At 47.6% G+C, this 22,270-nt stretch overlaps 1 long non-coding RNA gene across 1 annotated transcript; it reads left to right on the forward strand.

Moving 5' to 3' along the window:
• Nucleotides 1–455: 455 nt before the first annotated feature.
• LOC115649484 lies at nt 456–19,056 on the forward strand. The gene is made up of 4 exons (XR_003999827.1): nt 456–495; nt 1,651–1,823; nt 4,907–4,992; nt 19,044–19,056. It is a non-coding gene; the product is annotated as an uncharacterized LOC115649484 (long non-coding RNA).
• Nucleotides 19,057–22,270: the final 3,214 nt, after the last annotated feature.

The following is a 22,270-nucleotide window of genomic DNA, read 5'->3' on the forward strand; positions in this document are numbered from 1 at the left end:
GCAAGTTTGTGAGTCATGGAGAGCAATGTAGTATTCACAGAGTGTAATCATATTCTATGGGAGGGAAACTGAGACCTGTGAATGCCTGATGGGAGGGGAGATGTATTAGGCAGCAGAGGGGTGAGTGCTGGAGAAGAGGGTTGCAGTGAGGGGAGAGAGAAGACTCATAGTGAGGCGGATATATTGGTCTGTATGGAAAGTGACGGGAGAGAGGTAGGAGCTCAGGTGAGGTAAGCGTGAGGCTTAGAGGGAGTGAAGGAGTGGGACACTTGTCATAAACAGATAGCTAATGGTTAATGTCTCTTTCACCTGTAAAGGGTTAACAAACAGTGACCTGAAACACCTGACCAGAGGACTAATCAGGACACAAGATACTTTCAAATCTGGGTGAAGGAAGTTTTGGGTGTAAGTTCTTTGTTCTTTGTCTGTTCTCTCTCTGGGCTCTGAGAGGGACCACAAGAATCTCCAGGCTCTCTAATCTTCTGTTTCCAATTTGTAAGTACAACGGTAGAAAGACAATAGGCTTTTACATTGTTTTTCTGTATTTGTAAATGTGTAGTCTGCTGGAAATAGTTGAAATTGTATTTTTTCTGGATAAGGCTGTTTATCCACTTTCTATAAGCTAAAAGACCCTGTACTGGTTACCATCTAAATTGCAGAGATAAACCTTTTACTTTTTCTTTCTTTTTTTTATTAAAAGTTTTGCTTTTTAAGACCGGTTTGATTTTTTTTCTCCTAGTTAAGGTTCAAGGGAATTGTGTCTGTACTCACCAGGAAATTGGTGGGGAGAAGGGAAGGATAACTTTTCTCTTTGTGTTAGATTCACGCAGCTTGAATCTGCATTGCCTCTGGGTGAGGGGGAAGAAGGGAGGGGGAAGGTAACGCTCCTCTTGGTGTGATGATTCAAGAAGATGAATCAGGTGATCTCCTAGTGTTCCCAAAGTGGGAAGGAGCTGGGAGGAAGAAGGGAGGGGGAAAGGAATGGTTTATTTCCCTTTGTTGTGAGACTCAAGGAAATTGGGTCTTGGGACCCCCAGGGAAGGTTTTTGGGGGAGACCAGAGTCTATCAGGCACTCTACTCTAAGTCCTGATTGGTGGCAGCCTATCAGATCTAAGCTGGTAATTAAGCTTAGGGGAATTCATGCTAGTACCCATATTTTGGATGCTAAGGTCCAGAATTGGGAATTATACTATGACAACACTTGGAAAGGGGATGTGGGGGTGAATCATAGAACTGGAAGGGTCCTCGAGAGGTCATCTAGTCCAGTCCCTTGCACTCATGGCAGGACTAAGTATTATCTGGCAGAGGGACTGGGAGACCAGAGGAACAAGGGCACCTATCAGCCCCACATTCTCCCTTCCCATGTGTGCCAGGGTCTGGGACCTGGCTTTCAGAACTTTGAGTTTTGTTCAACTAAGCGTTCTGCAAGGGGATGACATACCACTTTACGACATACCAGCTTTAATGCTGCATTAACATAGCTTTGCTCCATTTAATTCATAGAGCACTGGTGACTGTGCTATATAGAACTGCAGGAATTTTGTTTGATACAAGTGATATTTATCAGATGTGGGCTGCAATCTCTTAATTATATTATTTTCATTTGGCCAAGACTATAAAAATAACTGGCACATTTCTGGGAATTACAGGTGGCAAATGCCTGGCTTGAGGAAGCTGCACCTGATAAGTTGTACTACTTGATCTAGTGCCATTTAAAATCAAAGATAAGACTCCCATTGACATCATTAGGGTTTGGATGAAGGCCCAACTGCCAGAGGAATTCCAGGAAACTGGTCTGTCTGGGGAGAGGTATAGCAGCAAGGTATGTGTCTGTGTGTTTGTTCTGAACAAGTTGTACCAATAGTCTATGTGAATTTAGTTTTGTTTTACTGTTGTATGCATTCCAGCCCAGTGAGATAAAGCCTTGCTGCAAATGTGTGTGTATGGGTGTGGGGAATGTGGAGGTGGTAGGACAGCAGGGAGAGCAAGGGTAGCTACTGAAATTCAGCAAGGCGATGGCCAGCCAACTCAAGTGTGGGAATTGGGGTCCCAGCAATTCCTTCCTGCTCCCTAGTCTGATCCTGGGTGCCTCTGCAACTGCTCCACCCACTCCGGGTGCTGCTATAGGCTTCATATCCTCCAACCCCCCCACAAGTGTGGATTAACATGGGGGAAGAGCCCCTGCAATATTTCCATAAATCCAAAATTCTTAAAATGGGAAAGAAACACAGGCAATCTCTCCCTTTTTCTTATGGTTTTGGTTTGTTGCTGTGACAACCAGCTGCCTTCACAATACCAGTGAAAAGGGCAAGACACTTTTGGTGTGTTGAATATGTGAGAGTCAATGGCCCCTGCAGATACTAAGCACCTGTTAAGGATTTGTCTCATTCACGCTATTCAGAGAGGAGAGACTGAGAAGTGACTGGGCTACAGCTGCAGCCAGGAAAACTGAAGAAGATTGCTAAGGCTTCTGTAGTGGAATTGGGCCTATCAATGTAACTAGGTAGTCACGGCTCACTGGGTGCCCAAGTAGGATGAAAGATATTGAGCAGCTGTGTTCTTGATAACAGTTAGTTTTTCACCTAGTGAAGCAGACCTGCTAGTTTTGAAGGCCTAGATTCTGCCACACTTATATCTACATTACAAGTGTTAGAGCTGCACAGTGGCAATTCTGGAGGTCTGCCACTGTAGCGTGAATATGAAAGGGGGTTTTCTGTCACTGCACTGAATTCACCCCCCAAAGAGGCATAGCTAGGACAATGGAAGAATTCTGCAATCAACCTAGCAGAGTCCACACCAGGGCTTAACTACACCAGGTCAACTTAACTATGTCTTACGGGGTGAGTTATTCACAACCTTGAGTGATGTAGCTGGGACAACCTATCTTTGAAATCTTTTGAATCTTTGAAAACTCATAGCGATCGGGGAGGGGCGAGGGGAAGGTCCCATAAGATTGGAAAAAGGCAAATGTTGTGCCAATCTTTAAAAAAGGGAAGAAGGAGAACCCAGGGAACTAAAGACTGGTCAGCCTCCCCTCAGTCCCTAGAAAAATCATGGAGCAGGTCCTCAAGGGAACCCATTTTGAAGCACTGGAGGAGAGGAAGGTGATCAGAAACAATCAACATGGATTCACCAAGGGCAAGTCATGCCTGTCCAACCTGATTGCCTTCTATGATGAGATAACTGGCTCTGTGGATATGGGGAAAGCTGTGGAAATCATATATCTTGACTTTAGCAAAGCTTTTTTTTTTTGGTCTTCCACAGTATTCTTGCCAGCAAGTTAAGAAATAGTACAGATTGGATGAATGGACTATAAGGTGGATAGAAAGCTGGCTAGATTGTTGGGCTCAATGAGTAGTGATCAAGGGATCTATTTAGTAGCCGGTATCAAGCGGAGTGCCCCAGGGGTCTGTCCTGGGGCCGGTTTTGTTCAACATCTTTATTAATGATCTGGATGATGGGATGAATTGTATCCTCAGCAAGTTAACAGATGACGCTAAACTGGGGGGAGTATTAGATATGCTGGAGGTTAGGGATAGGGTCCAGAGTGACCTAGACAAATTGGAGAATTGGGCCAAAAGAAATCTAATAACGTTCAACAAGGACAAGTACAGAGTTCTGCACTTAGGACAGAAGAATCCCATGCACTGCTATAGGCTGGGGACCGACTGTATCAGCAGCAGTTCTACAAAATAGGACCTGGGGAATACAGTGGATGAGAAGCTGGATATAAGTCAGCAGTGTGCCCTTGTTGCCAGCAATGGCATATTGGGCTGTATTAGTAGGAGCATTGCCAGCAGATTGAGGGAAGTAATTATTCCCCTCAATTTGGCACTGGTGAGGTCACACCTGGAGTATTGCATGCAGTTTTGGGTCCTCCACTACAGAAAGGATGTGGACAAATTGGAGAGAGTCCAGCGGAGGGCAACAGAAATGATGAGCAGTCTAGGGCACCTGATTTATGAGCAGAAGCTGGGAGAACTGGGCTTATTTAGTCTGCAGAAGACAAGAGTGAGGCGGGATTTGATAGCAGCTTTCAACTACCTGAAGGGGGGGTTCCAAAGAAGATGGAGCTTGGCTGTTCTCAGTGGTGGCAGATGACAGAACCAGGAGCAATGGTCTCAAGTTGCAGTGAGGGAGGTCTAGGATATTACGAAACAGTAGTTCACTAGGAGGGTGAAGCACTGGACTGGGTTACCTATGGAGGTGGTGGAATCTCCATCCTCAGAGGATTTTAAGGCCTGGCTTGACAAAGCCCTGTCTGGGATGATTTAGTTGGTGTTGGTCCTGCTTTCAGCAGGATGTCGGACTAGATGACCTCCTGAGGTCTCTTCCAACCCTAATCTTCTATGATTCTGTGTTTTAGGTGTAGATCAGCCTTACATTGCATCGTTCCATCATCCAGAAACAGCCCCATTGGTATCGATGTCACAGTTCACAGAGCAAGCACTACTCTCCGTGAGGGAGGGTGACAGACTCCTCATATCTAGTCTTTGTGCTTTGTGCATTTTTGGGCTGCACATTGGTGCTGTGGACACAATCCTAGCAAATCCCAACCTGTCCAAAGCACAGTATGTGCTGTTAGCCACCAAAGTCATATTCTCCATAGCCCACCTAATTATTATATGAGATTGCAGTGAAGCTATCTGGTGCAATGTTATTGGCCAGTGGGCTCTTTTCCCTTCCGATCTCCTCAAGTGACCAGAGATTCTTATACAATGGGACCAGATAGATTGATACGCAGAGAGAGAGATGTAATCAAGTCAAGACACAATGTCTACTAAGGAAGAGTTCAAAACTCTGTGTTTATTTAAAAAAAAAAGAAGCAAATATTTCATGCAAATGCTTTTTAAGCACTTAGTAGATTTTTTTTAAATATTCAAGAACTCCACCTCTTTATTTCAGGTTAATGAACCTCTCAGACATGTCCCGGAGGACTAAAGAGATTTCCAACAAAAGAGGGAAGACCAGACTTGATTTTCTTGATATTTGTAAGCTAAATAACAAGCAGAAGGGGGGGAAAAACACTTTAAAATACAAAAACCTTTTCAGGTATCTTAATACTTTATAAAGAGACAAAAAAATAGCACAGACCCATTGATATTTTCTTCTTTGCAATTGCCCTACAATAACCTGGGTCAAATATTGACAGTGCATTAGAGTACTAAGACATGCCTGACATGGTACATAAACAAGAGTATCGGTAGATTCAATCTCTGAGCAGGGCTGTCCAGTCCTCTAAGATGATGGGGACAGGAAGTGGATCACCAATCATCCCCTGCAAAGTCAGGTGGGAGATAGGCTATCTCCTCAAAACGCTGAGGGGAAGATGTAGGAGGCGGACAGACCTCCTCTCAGGAATAGAGCACAAAGCAAGGAGGAAGCATAGGGCCATTAGGAGAGATGGTTCCATTATGAGCGGCCTCCAGGAGAGGAGGTTTGATGGGACGTAAGAAGAATATTTAACTCCCCTATCTCCCTAAGCTATAGAGATTTTGGCTCCATGTGTGTGAGTGTTCCTCTAATGTTGGCAAAGTTTCCCTCAAACTTATGTTTGGTTCTGCAAGAGGCCAAGGTGGGTTTAATTGGCAGCAGAAGGGGCGAGGAGGCATTTATTATTTTTTGTGCAGAGGGGTGTTTTCTATGTTTTCTGTCACAGTTTGCCCATCCCTACTTGTGACACCCACATTCTACAGCCTCTCCCAAACACAGATGTTGTCATCAGTGTGACAGCCAGTACCAATTAGCAGCAGGTCCTTGGGTTCTAGTCAACAACTGGAGGGAACTTAGCTGGAGCATTACCACCTGTGGGGAAAAAGTGGTGTGCTGACACCTGTATTAAAAGTGTAAGTTATCACTTTAAATGCTCAAGGTATTGTCGTGGTCCACTTTGAAGGCTAGGGAAGTTTGTGCTCAGGGCTTAGCGGAGTCAGCAGCTAGATAGCCTGAAATAAGTTGGAGTGAGTTGTGCGTCTCTGTTTAACAGGTGTTATGTATTGTTCTGAATTCTAAGAAACAAAGGAATGTTAAGAATCCTGTGGCACCTTATAGACTAACAGACGTTTTGGAGCACGAGCTTTCGTGGGTGAATACCCACTTCCTCAGATGCATGTAATGGAAATATCCAGGGGCAGGTATATATATGCTAGCAAGCAAGCTAGAGATAACGAGGTCAGTTCAATCAGGGAGGATGAGGCCCTGTTCTAGCAGTTGAGGTGTGAAAACCAAGAGAGGAGAAACTGGTTCTGTAATTGGCAAGCCATTCACAGTTTCTCCTCTCTTGGTTTTCACACCTCAACTGCTAGAACAGGGCCTCATCCTCCCTGATTGAACTGACCTCGTTATCTCTAGCTTGCTTGCTAGCATATATATACCTGCCCCTGGATATTTCCATTACATGCATCTGAGGAAGTGGGTATTCACCCACGAAAGCTCGTGCTCCAAAACGTCTGTTAGTCTATAAGGTGCCACAGGATTCTTTGCTGCTTTTACAGATCCAGACTAACACGGCTACCCCTCTGATAAAGGAATATTAGGATATAACCTTCCAGCAAGAGTGTTTTTGTTTCTGTCTCACTTCTCTGTGGGTATGGCGTGAACATAACAGGGAAAGACGAGTGAGGTGAGCAGCCAGAGTGACATGCCCACTCCTTGTGTCCCCACTGGGTGGGATAGCATTTCGGTCCATGTCCTGTCTCTGCGGAGAAAATGGCAGGTGAGAAGACCAGCACCCTACATCTATAGAGACAATTGAAATACAGGGCAAAGACAAGGGGATGAGAGAGGCAGGTCCCTTCCAACACCTCATTGCCCTGTTTTTGGCTCCGTCTGTGTGGCTGTAGTTCTAGTGGATTCTGATACTTGGTCCTCTCCCTTTTCCCCTCAGTATTTTTTTATTTTTTGCCTACAAATGGGTGAAAATGAAGGAAAAGGGAAGATGAGGACTGGGAGGGAGATTCCAAAGCAGGTTGTTAAACTTTGTGGTGATTCATTATTTGTCAGCTCTGAGGTTTAGTTAGAGTGAATTCCACATGCAACACTGAGGTGCCAAACTCCCTATAGAACCCTTCAAAATTTTCTTGGCCACAGTTTCAGCCCAATAACTTCTTGTTCTCTCCTCCATGAGAGAATGAGACAAATCCTAAGAGGATCTTAGCACCTGCCAGTGCCTTTGGCTTCCACATGTTTGATTCATCGACAGTTTATGTCTGTACTTTAGTGTTATAATTCAGGCTGATGTTTGTTAGGGGGGGAAATCAGGTAAACTCATGGTTTCTCCAACTACTACCCAAGTTTAGATTCAAAAGAGACAGTGCAAAAACATAACAATGCATTTGCTCAAAGTGTCGTCACACCGGCTCTAGGCACCAGCTCTCCAAGTATGTGCTAGGGCGACATGCCGTCCCCCGCCCCCCGTTTTTTGTTTTCTTTTGGTTTTTTTCCTTGCGGCCTCATTGCTGGGAGCTACTCGCCGGAGCCGGGATCCGAGCCCACTGCCCAGCCCGGCGGCGCCCTGCAGAGCCCACTCGGAAAGGCGGCGCCGCTGGGAGCGGCAGCGGCAGCGGCAGCAGGACCCCTCCTCCCTCCGTCCCCGGCTCCTCACACACTCCGGGAGCCCCTCTCTCCGCCGCCGCAGCCCGGGCTTGGCTCCCCCTCCGTCCCCGGCTCCTCACCCAGCCGAGCCCGGCTGCGGCGGCGGGGAGAGGGGCTCCCGGAGTGTGGGAGGAGCCGGGGAGAGAGCGAGAGGGAGGCGGGGTCCCCTGGAGCCGAGCCCGGGCTGCGGCGGTGGCGAGAAGTGCTGCCCAGGCGTGGGAGTGGGGCGAAGTGAGGCAATTTTCGCTGGGCCCCTCAGGGTGTGTCGGAGGATCCCCCCGCCTCCGTCTTCCCCCATCCCCCGTGTCTCCGCTGGTGAGGGGGCAGGGCGGCGAGTTGCAGCTGAGCGGCGGGAGCTCAGGCCCCGCTGGAGACACCACGCGCTGTAGCGCTGTCGGGGAGAGGGGGTAAGCGGCATGGTGAGGGGCTGGGCCGGAGCCGGGCACGCCCTGACCCCATCCCCCCAGCCCTGACTGTCATAAACAGACAGCTAAGGGTTAATGTTCTTTTACCGGTAAAGGGGTAACAACAGTAACCTGAAACACCTGACCAGAGGACCAATCAGGAAACAAGACTTTTTCAAATCTGGGTGGAGGGAAGTTTTGGGTGTGAGTCCTTTGTTCTTGGTCTGTTCCTTCTCTGGGCTCTGAGAGTGACCACAGGAATCTCCAGGCTTTCTAATCTTCTGTTTCCAAGTTGTAAGTACAAGAATAGTAAGACAATAGGTTTATATTGTTTTTTTTTTGTATTTACATGTGTGTAGTTGCTGGAATGTGTTAAATTGTACTCTTTTTGGATAAGGCTGTTTATTCACTTTTTTTCTTAAACAATTGACCCTGTATTTGTCACCTTAATACAGAGCCTATTTTTTATGTCTTTTTTCTTTCTTTTTATATAAAGCTTTCTTTTTAAGACCTCTTGGAGTTTTTTTAGTGGGGACTCCAGGGAATTGAGTCTGCAGCTCACCAGGGAATTGGTGGGAGGAAGAAGTCAGGGGGAAAATCTCTTTGTGTTAGATTTACTAAGCCTGACTTTGCATACCCTCTGGGTGAAGGGGAAGAGAGATTAGATCTCTTGGTACTTGTGTTTCCAGGACTGGAAGCAGGGAATCTCCAAGGGTCGTCCAGGGAGGGGAGCCTGGGAGGAAGTAACAAGGAAACAAGGGGAGGGGGTTATTTCCCTTTGTTGTAAGACTCAAGGAATCTGAGTCTTGGGGTCCCCCAGGGAAGGTTTTGGGGAGACCACAGTGAGCTAGGCACTGTATAATTCGTGGCTGGCGGCAGCAATTACCCGGTCCAAGCTTGTAACTAAGCTTGGAGGTTTTCATGCTAACATCCATATTTTGGATGCTAAGGTCCAGATCTGGGAAGAAATGTTATGACACTGACCCCCAGCCCCTCTGAGCTGGGCACAATCCCCTGCCCCATCCCCCACAGCCCTGACTCCCAGCTCTGAGACCAGCCCCTCTGAGCTGGGCACCCCCTCACCCCATTCCCCCCACAGCCCTGACCCCCAGCTCTGAGGTCAGTCCCTCTGAACTGGGCTCCCCCGACCCCATCCCCTACAGCCCTGACCCTCTGCCCAGAGCCCAGCCCCTCTGAGCTGGGCACCCCCCACAGCCCTGATTCCCAGCTCTGAGACCGGCCACTCTGGGCTGGGCACCCCCTCACCCTATCCCCCCACAGCCCTGACCCCCAGCTCTGAGCCCAGCCCCTCTGAGCCGGGCACCCCCTGTTATAACCTTATTCCCAGATTCTGGACCTTAGCGTCCAAAATATGGGGGTTAGCATGAAAACCTCCAAGCTTAGTTACCAGCTTGGACCTGGTACTGCTGCCACCACCCAAAAAATTAGAGTGTTTTGGGGCACTCTGGTCCCACTGAAAAACCTTCCCTGGGGACCCAAGACCCAAATCCCTTGAGTCTCACAACAAAGGGAAATAATCCTTTTTCCCTTCCCCCCTCCAGATGCTCCTGGAGAGATACCCAGACACAAGCTCTGTGAAACTACGCAGAGTGATTCCCCCTCTCCGTTCCCAATCCTGGAACAAAAGCACTTTCCTCTTCACCCAGAGGAAATGCCAAATCAGGCTAGCAATCCAACACACAGCTCTCCCCTTGATTTCTTCCTCCCACCAATTCCCTGGTGAGTACAGACTCAATTTCCCTGAAGTAAAGAAAAACTCCAACAGGTCTTAAAAGAAAGCTTTATATAAAAAAGAAAGAAAAAATACAAATGTTCTCTCTGTATTAAGATGATACAACACAGGGTCAATTGCTTAAAAGAATATTGAATAAACAGCCTTATTCAAAAAGAATACAAATCAAAGCATTTCAGCACTTATATTCATGCAAATACCAAAGAAAAGAAACCATAGAACTTACTATCTGATCTCTTTGTCCTTACACTTAGAAACAGAAGACTAGAAAATAGAACTACTTCTCCAAAGCTCAGAGGAAACAGGCAGACAGACAAAAGACTCAGAGACACACTTCCCTCCACCCAAGGTTGAAAAAATCCGGTTTTCTGATTGGTTCTCTGGTCAGGTGTTTCAGGTGAAAGAGACATTAACCCTTAGCTATCTGTTTATGACACGCCCCCCAAATTGCAGACAGTGGGGAAGCTCACTGGCGGCAATTTCCTTCTAGAACTTGAAAATAAACAGATTAATACAACACATGCACCTTTACATATACTACTAAGTATATAACTAACAGACTTTTACATTTTAAGAACACTTTTTAACTACTGGATTCTGGGAAACTTTCACGGGAGAGTGCATCAGCAACTTTGTTAGAAGCTCCTGTGATGTGTTGAATTTCAAAATCAAAATCTTGGAGAGCTAAAGTCCAACGAAGAAGTTTCTTGTTGTTCCCCTTGGCAGTATGAAGCCACTTTAGTGCAGCATGGTCAGTTTGTAGTTGGAACCGCCGTCCCCAAACATATGGGCGTAGCTTTTCCAGGGCGTACACAATGGCATAGCATTCCTTTTCACTGACTGACCAGTGACTTTCCCTCTCAGACAGTTTTTTGCTGAGAAACACGACAGGATGGAAGTTGTGATCTGTTGCTTCCTGCATGAGCACTGCTCCTATACCACGCTCAGATGCATCTGTGGTTACTAGGAATGGTTTGTCAAAATCCGGGGCCCTGAGTACAGGGTCAGACATGAGCGTTGCCTTAAGCTGGGTAAAGGCTTTTTGACACTCATTAGTCCACTTAACGGCATTTGGCTGGGTCTTCTTGGTTAGGTCGGTCAATGGGGCAGCGATTTGGCTGTAGTGTGGTACAAATCGCCTGTAGTATCCGGCCAAGCCTAAGAAGGATTGGACCTGTTTCTTTGACCTTGGGACAGGCCACTTTTGGATAGCATCCACCTTGGCCTGTAGGGGGTTTATGGTTCCTCGACCCACCTGGTGCCCCAGGTAAGTCACTCTGTTTTGGCCTATTTGACACTTTTTGGCCTTAACAGTTAGTCCTGCCTGCCTGATGCGCTCAAAGACCTTTTCCAGGTGTAGTAGGTGTTCGGGCCAGGAGTCTGAAAAAATGGCCACATCATCGAGGTAGGCAACTGCGAATTCTCCCAGTCCAGCTAGTAGACCATCTACCAGCCTCTGGAAGGTGGCGGGTGCATTTCGAAGGCCGAAAGGAAGGACATTGAATTCATACACCCCCGTATGGGTGACGAATGCTGACCTCTCCTTGGCAGGTTCATCTAGCGGTACTTGCCAGTACCCCTTGGTTAAGTCTATGGTAGAGATGAACTGGGCACGTCCCAACTTTTCCAATAGCTCATCAGTACGTGGCATTGGATAGTTGTCCGGACGAGTTACAGCATTTAGCTTACGGTAGTCCACGCAAAAGCGTATTTCCCCATCTGGTTTGGGTACCAGAACCACTGGAGATGCCCAGGCACTGGTAGATGGGCGGATTATACCCATCTGTAGCATGTTCTGGATCTCCCGTTCTATAGCAGCTTGGGCATGAGAAGACACCCGGTAGGGTGGGGTTCTGATTGGGTGAGCATTACCTGTATCAATGGAGTGGTATGCCCGTTCAGTCCGTCCTCGGGTGGCTGAGAACAATGGGGCGAAGCTAGTGCACAGCTCCTTGATTTGTTGCCGCTGCAGACGTTCCAGGGTGGTTGAGAGGTTTACCTCTTCCACGCCACCGTCTTTTTTTCCGTCGTAGTAGACACCGTCAGGCCACTCAGCATCATCTCCCTGGACTGTAAACTGACAAACCTGTAAGTCTCTGGAATAGAAAGGCTTGAGAGAATTAACATGGTACACTTTAGGCTTTAGTGAGGAATTGGGAAATGCTATGAGGTAGTTTACAGCTCCCAGGCGCTCTTGGACCGTGAATGGCCCTTCCCATGATGCTTCCATCTTATGGGCCTGTTGCGCCTTCAAGACCATAACCTGGTCTCCTACCTTGAAGGAACGTTCTCTGGCATGTCTGTCATACCAGGCCTTTTGCTCTTCTTGAGCATCCTTTAGGTTCTCTCTAGCAAGGGCTAAAGAGTGTCGGAGGGTGCTTTGTAGGTTGCTTACAAAGTCCAGAATGTTAGTTCCTGGAGAAGGCGTAAACCCCTCCCATTGCTGCTTCACCAACTGTAATGGCCCCTTAACCTCGTGACCATACACAAGTTCAAATGGTGAAAACCCTAAACTGGGATGTGGTACAGCCCTGTAGGCAAACAGCAACTGCTGCAACACTAGGTCCCAATTATTGGAGAATTCGTTGATGAATTTTCTTATCATGGCCCCCAAAGTTCCATTGAACCTTTCCACCAGGCCATTGGTTTGATGGTGGTACGGGGTGGCAACCAAGTGATTCACCCCATGAGTTTCCCACAGTTTTTCCATGGTCCCTGCCAGGAAATTAGACCCTGAATCTGTAAGGATGTCGGAGGGCCAACCTACCCTGGCAAAGATGTCTGTTAGGGCCAGGCATACAGTGTTAGCCCTGGTGTTGCCTAGAGCTACTGCTTCTGGCCATCGGGTAGCAAAGTCCACTAAAGTCAATACATACTGCTTTCCTCTGGGCGTCTTTTTTGGGAAAGGGCCCAGAATATCCACAGCTACTCGCTGAAATGGGACCTCAATTATGGGGAGTGGCTGGAGAGGGGCCTTGACCTGGTCTTGAGGCTTACCTACTCTTTGGCATACCTCACAAGACCGGACATACTTGGCAACATCCTTGCCCATCCCCTCCCAGTGGAAGGACTTCCCCAACCGGTCCTTGGTTCTGTTCACCCCAGCATGGCCACTGGGATGATCATGGGCTAAGCTTAAGAGCTTCTCCCGGTACTTAGTTGGAACCACCAACTGTTTTTGCGGCTGCCATTCTTCCCGGTGTCCACCAGAAAGAATTTCCTTGTATAAAAGTCCTTGGTCTATAACAAACCGGGATCGATTTGAAGAGCTGAGAGGCGGTGGGGTGCTCCGTGCCGCCGCCCACGCTTTCTGAAGGCTGTTATCTGCTTCCTGCTCAGCCTGGAACTGTTCCCTTGAGGCTGGGGTCACCAGTTTTTCCTCAGACTGTGGACTTGGGCTTGGTCCCTCTGGAAGCGATGTAGGTGATGGGGTTGTTTCCGTTGCTGGTGAACCGCTCTCCGCTGGTGCACCTGAGGGTATTTCAGGCTCTGGCTGAGCCTTTTGGGTATGGCTGTCTTTTGCTTCTGCCAGTTCTGGCTTGCTGGCGCCCTCTGGCGTTGAGTTTGAAGATGTGGTTGCACTTGTTGGTGCTGGTTGCTGTTCCAGTTCCGGGCCTGGGACTGGAGATGCTGTGGCTGTGTCAGTGGTAGGCATGGAATCCGGGTCCACTACCTCTGTCTGGGTCTCTGGTAACACAGACGGGGCCTCTGTGGACGGCTCAGGAACAGGAATGGGTCTGGAAGCTTGCCTGGTTTGGCTACGGGTAACCATTCCCACTCTCTTGGCCCGCCTCACCTGGTTGGCCAAGTCTTCCCCCAGTAGCATGGGGATAGGATAATTGTCATAGACTGCAAAAGTCCACATTCCTGACCAGCCTTTGTACTGGACAGGCAGTTCAGCTGTAGGCAAGTCTACAGCTTGTGACATGAAGGGGTAAATGGTAACTTTGGCCTTTGGGTTGATGAATTTGGGGTCAACGAAGGATTGGTGGATAGCTGACACTTGTGCCCCCGTGTCTCTCCACGCAGTAACCTTCTTTCCGCCCACTCTCAAATTTTCCCTTCGCTCCAAGTGTATTTGAGAGGCATCTGGGCCTGGGGATCTTTGGTGTGATGGTGGTGTAATGAATTGCACTCGCATGGTGTTCTTGGGACAGTTGGCCTTGATATGTCCCAGTTCATTACACTTAAAGCATCTTCCATCTGATGGGTCACTGGGCCGAGGTGAGTTACTGGAGACTGGTGAGGTTGAAGAGTAGGGTATCTGTGGCTTTACTTGGGTGGTATGGAGGGTCTTTGGCTGTCCTCGGTTGTAGGGTTTATGGTCTGTGTGCCCCCTGGGGTAATCGTTCCCCTTGACAGTAGCTTTTTTGCTTTCTGCCAGTTCCATCCATTTGGCTCCAATCTTCCCCGCCTCAGCGATAGTTTTGGGATTTCTATCTTGTATGTACCGTGTGATGTCTTCAGGAACACCATCCAAGAACTGCTCCATTTGTATGAGGAGGTTCACTTCTTCCAAGGTTTGAATGTTGTTTCCTGTTAACCAGGCCTCATAGTTTTTTGCAATGTAGTAGGCGTGTTTGGGAAATGACACCTCTGGTTTCCATTTTTGGGTTCTGAAGCGCCGACGGGCATGATCTGGGGTTATCCCCATCCTGTATCTGGCCTTGGTTTGAAAAAGTTTATAGTCATTCATTTGCGGCTTGGGCATTTCAGCTGCCACCTCTGCTAAAGGTCCACTGAGGTGTGGCCTTAATTCTACCATGTACTGGTTTTTGGGGATGCTGTACCCAAGACAGGCTCTTTCAAAATTTTCCAGGAAGGCCTCGGTGTCATCACCTGCCTTGTAGGTGGGAAATTTCCTGTACTGTGGAGCAATAATTGGCGCCGGGTTGTTAGGGTTGGCTGGCACATGCAGCCCAGCTTTTGCCAAATCCAGTTCATGTTTTCTCTGTTTTTCCTTCTCTTCATTTTCTTTTTCCATTTGTTTTTGTTGTTTTTCCATGTCTCGGCGGTGGGCCGCCTCTTCTTCTTCTTGCTTCCTTCTGTGGGCCAACTCATCTTCTGCTTGTTTCCTTCGGTAGGCTACCTCTTCTTCTTCTAGTTTTCTTTTGTGTGCTGCCTCTTGGGCTGCCTGTTCTCTTTGGAAGGCTGCCAGTTTGAGGCTTTCTTCCTTTTCTTTCATCTCCATCTGTCGCCTGTGTTCAGCGTCTTTGATTTGTTCTTCGGCGTCAATCTTTGCCTTAGAAGTCATGGTTCCTGTTTTCTTGTGTTGGGGTGCCCTCCGGTGTTTATTTTCTGAACTGCAGGCTCTCTGTTGCCTCCTGAAGTCTGCCTAGCAACAGTGCTTTTTTCCTTTTCTCTCTCTAGCTAATGTTCAATGAAGGGAAACCAGAAAAACCACTTAATTTGCATGCATATAAGTGCTGGTACTTGCCACCTAATGGGAGGGCTATTGCATGACAAAAGACCCTTAACAGTCTTCTCGCTTAATATGCAAACCACAAACTGCTAGAGAGAGCAGAAAAAAAAATTCTCTCTGGTTCCCTTTTAAAACCAAACTGTTTCTCTCTGCTAAAAAGCCCTTAGCAGAGAAAAGAAAATATAATATTCCTACTGGCTTCTGGATTCTGTCTATATCCCGCCACTGCCACTCATGTTATAACCTTATTCCCAGATTCTGGACCTTAGCGTCCAAAATATGGGGGTTAGCATGAAAACCTCCAAGCTTAGTTACCAGCTTGGACCTGGTACTGCTGCCACCACCCAAAAAGTTAGAGTGTTTTGGGGCACTCTGGTCCCACTGAAAAACCTTCCCTGGGGACCCAAGACCCAAATCCCTTGAGTCTCACAACAAAGGGAAATAATCCTTTTTCCCTTCCCCCCTCCAGATGCTCCTGGAGAGATACCCAGACACAAGCTCTGTGAAACTACGCAGAGTGATTCCCCCTCTCCGTTCCCAATCCTGGAACAAAAGCACTTTCCTCTTCACCCAGAGGAAATGCCAAATCAGGCTAGCAATCCAACACACAGCTCTCCCCTTGATTTCTTCCTCCCACCAATTCCCTGGTGAGTACAGACTCAATTTCCCTGAAGTAAAGAAAAACTCCAACAGGTCTTAAAAGAAAGCTTTATATAAAAAAGAAAGAAAAAATACAAATGTTCTCTCTGTATTAAGATGATACAACACAGGGTCAATTGCTTAAAAGAATATTGAATAAACAGCCTTATTCAAAAAGAATACAAATCAAAGCATTTCAGCACTTATATTCATGCAAATACCAAAGAAAAGAAACCATAGAACTTACTATCTGATCTCTTTGTCCTTACACTTAGAAACAGAAGACTAGAAAATAGAACTACTTCTCCAAAGCTCAGAGGAAACAGGCAGACAGACAAAAGACTCAGAGACACACTTCCCTCCACCCAAGGTTGAAAAAATCCGGTTTTCTGATTGGTTCTCTGGTCAGGTGTTTCAGGTGAAAGAGACATTAACCCTTAGCTATCTGTTTATGACACCCCCCGACCCCATTCCCCCCACAGCCCTGACCCCCAGATCTGAGCCCAGCCCCTCTGAGCTGGGCACCCCCCACAGCCCTGACCCCCAGCTCCAAGCCCAGCCCCTCTGACCTGGGCACAATCCCCTGTCCCATCCCCCCCACCCAGCCCTGACTCCCAGCTTTGAGACCAGCCCCTCTGAGCTGGGCACTCCCTCACTCCACTCCCCCCACAGCCCTGACCCCCAGCTCTGAGCCCAGCCCCTCTGAGCTGGACACAATCTCCTGCCCTATACCCCCCCCCCACAGCCCTGACTCCCAGCTCTGAGACCAGCCCCTCTGAGCTGGTCACCCCCTCACCCCCCCCACAGCCCTGACCCCATCTCTGAGCCCAACACCTCTGAGCTGGGCACTCCCCACAGCCGTGACCCCCAGTTCTGAGCCCAGCCCCTCTGAGCCAGGCACCCCCCGACCCCATTCCCCCCACAGCCCTGAACCCCAGCTCTGACCCCAGCCCCTCTGAGCTGGGCACCCCCCACAGCCCTGACCCCCAGCTCCAAGCCCAGCCCCTCTGAGCTGGGCACAATCCCCTGCCCCATCCCCCCCCCCACAGCCCTGACTCCCAGCTCTGAGACCAGCCCCTCTGAGCTGGGCACCCCCTCACCCCATCCCCCCCACAGCCCTGACCCCCAGCTCTGAGCGCAGTCCCTCTGAGTTGGACAACCCCCAACCCCATCTCCCCACAGTCCTGAGCCCAGCCCCTGTGAGCTGGGCACCCCCCAACCCAGAGCCCAGTTCCCCACCCAGCCCTGGGCAACAGCAGCACTGGCCCCAGGCAATGACAGCCCATTGGCACCAACCATCACCATCACCCAGTAACAGCCCGTTATGTAACTGCAAATGTATACATACCAGTAAAGCATTTAATGTTTTTAAATAACGTATTTGGTGTATTTTCAAATTATTACAAATTAATTTTTGAATGTATTTCACTAGTTATTTTTTATATTTCCAAATACATGTTGTTATAGTATAGTATTGCAACTTTTTTTTATGGAATGGGCCCCCGACATTGCTTTGCCCCAGGCCCCCTGCATCCTCTGGGCGATCCTGCCCAGAGTGTGTGAGGAGCCAGGGAGGGAGGGAAACGGGGTCCCCTGGAGCCACGCTCCGGCTGCGGTGGGGGTGAAAGGGGCTCCCGGAGTGTGTGAGGAAGTGAGCAGCCGGCTGGGCTCGTCGGTGCTGGGCAAGTAGCCCCGCAGCCAGAGATCCTCGCCTTCCCTCCCACTGGGGCTGAGCCAGGGCACCATGAGGCTGAAAAGCAGCAGGCCCGGGGGGCTCTCCAGGTCCTCGGCCGCCAGCATGTTGGGGGTGAGGGCAGTGAGCACGAACTGATCCACCTTGGTCACCAGCAGCGCCTCGAAGCCCAGAGAGGGGGCTGTGTTCTCTAAGCTGCCCTGCATCTGTGCCGCCACCTGGAAGTACTCCCACTCCACGCAACCCAGCAGTTCCACTCGCATGAGGACAGAGTCACAGCTGGGCCAGGGCTCAGCTGCAGTGTGCTGGTAGCAGATCCCACGTTTGGGGGGAAGCCCAGTGCTGGGGCAGCAGGGGATGTGAGTAGAGGGCCACTGGTGGGCAAGAAGGGGAACTCTTGTCTGGGAGAGTGGGGGGGCAGCCAAAAATTTTTTTGCTTGGGCCAGCAAAAAACCTAGAGCCGGCCCTGCCTGGCACACAGTATTTTCAGTATGATTCACTTTATTTCTCATTTTAAAACGGATTTTTTAACCTTTTTGTAATGGGTTTTAATGCATGAAGTTAGGAAAATTCCTGAAATACATGGAAAATGCTGGGAAAAAATGTACAAAAATATACAAACACACACATCCTTCTGCCAATCGCTTCTTGAGTAGTGCTGTGTTCTAGAATTCCCCTCTGCACTAGGGATCTCATCTGAAGTCAATGGGAGGATTTCCATTGACTTCAAGTATCAGAGGGGTAGTCGTGTTAGTCTGGATCTGTAAAAGCAGCAAAGAATCCTGTGGCACCTTATAGACTAACAGACGTTTTGGAGCATGAGCTTTCGTGGGTGAATACCCACTTCTTCAGATGCATGTGGTGGAAATTTCCAGGGGCAGGTATATATATGCTAGCATCCTGCAGCAAAAAATCTTCAGGACCAGACTTCAAAGAGAAACTGCTGAGCTTCAGTTCATCTGCAAATTTGACACCATCAGCTCAGGATTGAACAAAGACTGTGAATGGCTTGCCAACTACAGAACCAGTTTCTCCTCTCTTGGTTTTCACACCTCAACTGCTAGAACAGGGCCTCATCCTCCCTGATTGAGCTGACCTCGTTATCTCTAGCTTGGTTGCTAGCATATATATACCTGCCCCTGGAAATTTCCACCACATACATCTGAAGAAGTGGGTATTCACCCACGAAAGCTCATGCTCCAAAACGTCTGTTAGTCTATAAGGTGCCACAGGATTCTTCGCTGCATTGACTTCAAAGGGCTTTGGACCAGGCGATAGATGGTTGCTAGGTGTAAATATTCATATTGCAACTTCATAACAAATCCCTGCCTTCAACTGTATTTCCTTGATGTGCCCTGGGAGTTTTTATGTTGCAATACATATAATAATCATTATAATTAAGAGGTTGCAGCACACATTTTATAAATGTCACCTGTATCAAAACATAATTTCCATAGATCAGCATGTCACAATGTCCACTGCTCTATAAATAGAGAAGGTCCCAGTCTCCTGTGTAACCTGGAATTTCTTCTCCTCAGTGACACTGAGTTCCTGGCCAAACGTTAGGCATGAAGATACTTTATCTCCTTTTTGCTGTCTTCTTCCTGGTGGCGCAAAGCACTGAAGGTAAGACTTTGATGAAATGAAGGGAGAATATAGGACATCTGTGAGCCTGTATTAAGGTTGCCTAAATCTTTGTATCAGAGATTTTTTTCCAGCTCTTCTTCTAAAGAGCTCTAGTGCTCACAGGCTTTGGAGCAGATACTTAAAATTTAGCTGGGGAATAATCCTAGGGTCAGGAAATTTCCTTTATCAAAATCTGTTCAGATGTGGTTAAACTATGAGCTGTAAAAACATCACCTACATTCTGTGTAGTGGAGTGCATCTGGGGTTGGTTCTTGGTCCTATCCTATTCATTTTTTTTATCAGTGACCTGGAAGAAAACATAAACTCACTGATAAAGTTTGCAGATGACACAGAAATTCAGGGAGTGGTAAATACTGAAGAGGAAAGATCACTGACACAGAGTAATATGGATTGCTTGGTAAGCACGGTGCAAGCAAACAATATACATTTAAATAAGGCTAAATTTAATGTCTACATCTAAGAAAAAATAATGTAGACATAGTTACAGGAGGCGCTCTGTCCTGGCAAATGGTGACTCTGAAAAAGATTTGGGAGTAAGTGGAGGATAATCAGCTGAACACAAGCTCCCAATGAGAAGCTGAGGCCAAAAGGGCTGATGCAATCCTTGGTTGCATAAACAGGGGACTCCCGAGTAGGAATAGAGAGATTCTTTTACCTCTGAATTTGGTACAGGTGAGATTGCTACTGGAAAACTGGGTCTAGTTCTAGTGTCCACAGGTCAAGACTGTTCAACACACTTCATGATTTAAAGGATACATTGGTCAGAATACCAGTTAAATTTGGCCCAGCTGCTCCTCCATTATTTTTGGGGCACCTCTGCAAACTGCCTCTTTCGGTCTACCACACCCCAGGTGACCCTGAGGAAAGACTGACCTAAATATCTGTGTGGACACATACAAGATGTATCCTCTTCCTTTGGACTGACCCCATGAAAATACAGTTTGGTCTAGAGGAGGGTGAACTAAGTAGGGAACTAGGAGAACGTGAATTAGAGTCTAACTTCTTCTGCTCACTAGTGTTAATTATTCAGGGCTTTGATGTCCCTTATAATTAAGTGTTGTCTCACACTCCCAGGAGAGAATACACAGTCTGGGACTAAAATCCAAAGCTTTAAAGTGGCAAATCATTTTCTCAGTGTCTTAGCAGCACTGTCTCCCAGAAATAGTCTGCTATATCTGTGTTCTGGGCTACATTACTGGAAACGCCATTGTGCTGAGTTGGAGCAGTTTCTGAAGAAATGACATTGCATCTGCATACATTATTATTATTTTATTAATGAATTAGCACTCGGGAGCCCCAGGAATGGATTTGGACCCCATTGTGTCAGGTGCTAAGACATACTCCCTACAAGAAACATGTATAAGATGAGAGAAATTACATACAGATAGGGAGAGCTCAAGGAAGCAACGAGACATTACTGTTTAGGCCTTGGGTTTATGCCTGTGGGGATTGGATACTTTAATGAAAGCATAGCTAAAATCCAGTTTAAAATATTCTAATCTAAATATCCCAAAGGGTGAGATGATGGACATTTAGGCTACTTTTTCAGAAGGACTAGCCTGTCCATCATGTCTATACCTGGCAACTGGCCAGGAAGAAACAATTCCTGAGTGCTATGTTGTCGCAAGAATGTTGCGCAGTGTCTCCCAGACCACATGGCATTCAGACTTGAAGGGACTTGCTCAAACCCTTCTGTTCCTAAATGCTGTAGCCATCCATCCCCGTGCTGAGCCAGTTCAACCCTGCTCAGGCAATCAGCATTTGTGATCCTCACTGTTACAAATAAGAAAAAGTCAGAACCACAGCAGCAGCCACTAAGGGAAGTTGGCGATTCAGGCAGCTACCTGCTTCCTGTGCCTGCAAGGTGTGGCGCTGTAAAGGACACCCATGCTCAGTGCTACGGTTCTGTAGTGTGCAGCCAGGGAGCCAGCACTTCTGCTTAATCAACTTGCTCTGTTCTCTTCCTAGGAGCAGCCATTGAATGTGCAGAGAACTACAGTCATTTAAGTATTATGAAATATCAAGTAAAATGGTGGGCAGATAATTAGGTTGATTTGTCCAGGTCTCAGTGAACAGGAAATTCATTAAATGAGAAATGCCCATCATGCTACAGCCATAGCTCTTGTTTCTCTGCTGTGTGAATGAAAATCAAGACTCTTTTTTTTGTGTGTGTGCGCAGTTTCTAACCGTGGAATCATTGCCACTGCCCGATGTCTACGCCGTAGGGGTGCATGCTTCCTTTTCAATTGTCCCATCTATACGGTGCGCATCGGCCGCTGTGGCGTGTTTTGGCATTGCTGTAGAAGGGTAAGTCCAGGATTGCACACAGGAGACATTGCACGGTGAACAGAACTATTTGTTTCTTTCCTTTATATATCCAAGCTGTAGTTTAATGCTCTTGTCGGCTTTCCGCACAAGGCTCAGGCCAAAGGCAGAGGGCAAAGGAAGCTCCTATACTACCATAATTCTGGACTGTCTGGGTGCCACTTTGACCCTTGTTGACTTCTCTTACTTACAGCTACCATACCCTGCTGGCCATGTTTGGACCACAGGCTGGAGCATCTGTAATGCTCAGTGTTATTGAGGTTGCTTTTCTGAGACCTGATAACATCCAGCACCATCTCCAGCACTACTCTAAGACAGTGCTTGCAAGTAGGGTGTCAGAGGGCCAATTATGTCATATCTGTATTGCTCGTACATTAGGGTAACCCTCCACCAACCTTTTTTATATCCCCTCCATGTAGCCAGAGCATCGTTAAGCGCTCATAATACAGGTAATTTCCAATCTCTTTCCATAATAACTCCATCCTCTCACATGCTTGTCCATTTTTGGAAACACCTCCTTACAGTGTACAGCCATGCTTGTTCTACAAGCAACAGTGGAATTTTTTTTTGTATTTTTGAGCAAAATTAATTCAGACATTTCTGGTGTTGAATGTGTTTGACACAAGTTCTGTTCACTCCCGAGACATGATCCCTGCCAAAATCAGAGGAATTCTTTGACTTGTAGTCAAGGAATTGTGAGAACTGTCGGCTGCTAATAAAGAATTCTAAATATGAAAGGCCTGTTTTCCTCAGTCGGATGGGAATTGTTAAGACCTGTTGTGAGTCTCTCTGG

This window comes from Gopherus evgoodei, chromosome 3, assembly GCF_007399415.2.
Source record: "Gopherus evgoodei ecotype Sinaloan lineage chromosome 3, rGopEvg1_v1.p, whole genome shotgun sequence".
Taxonomy (NCBI): domain Eukaryota; kingdom Metazoa; phylum Chordata; order Testudines; family Testudinidae; genus Gopherus; species Gopherus evgoodei.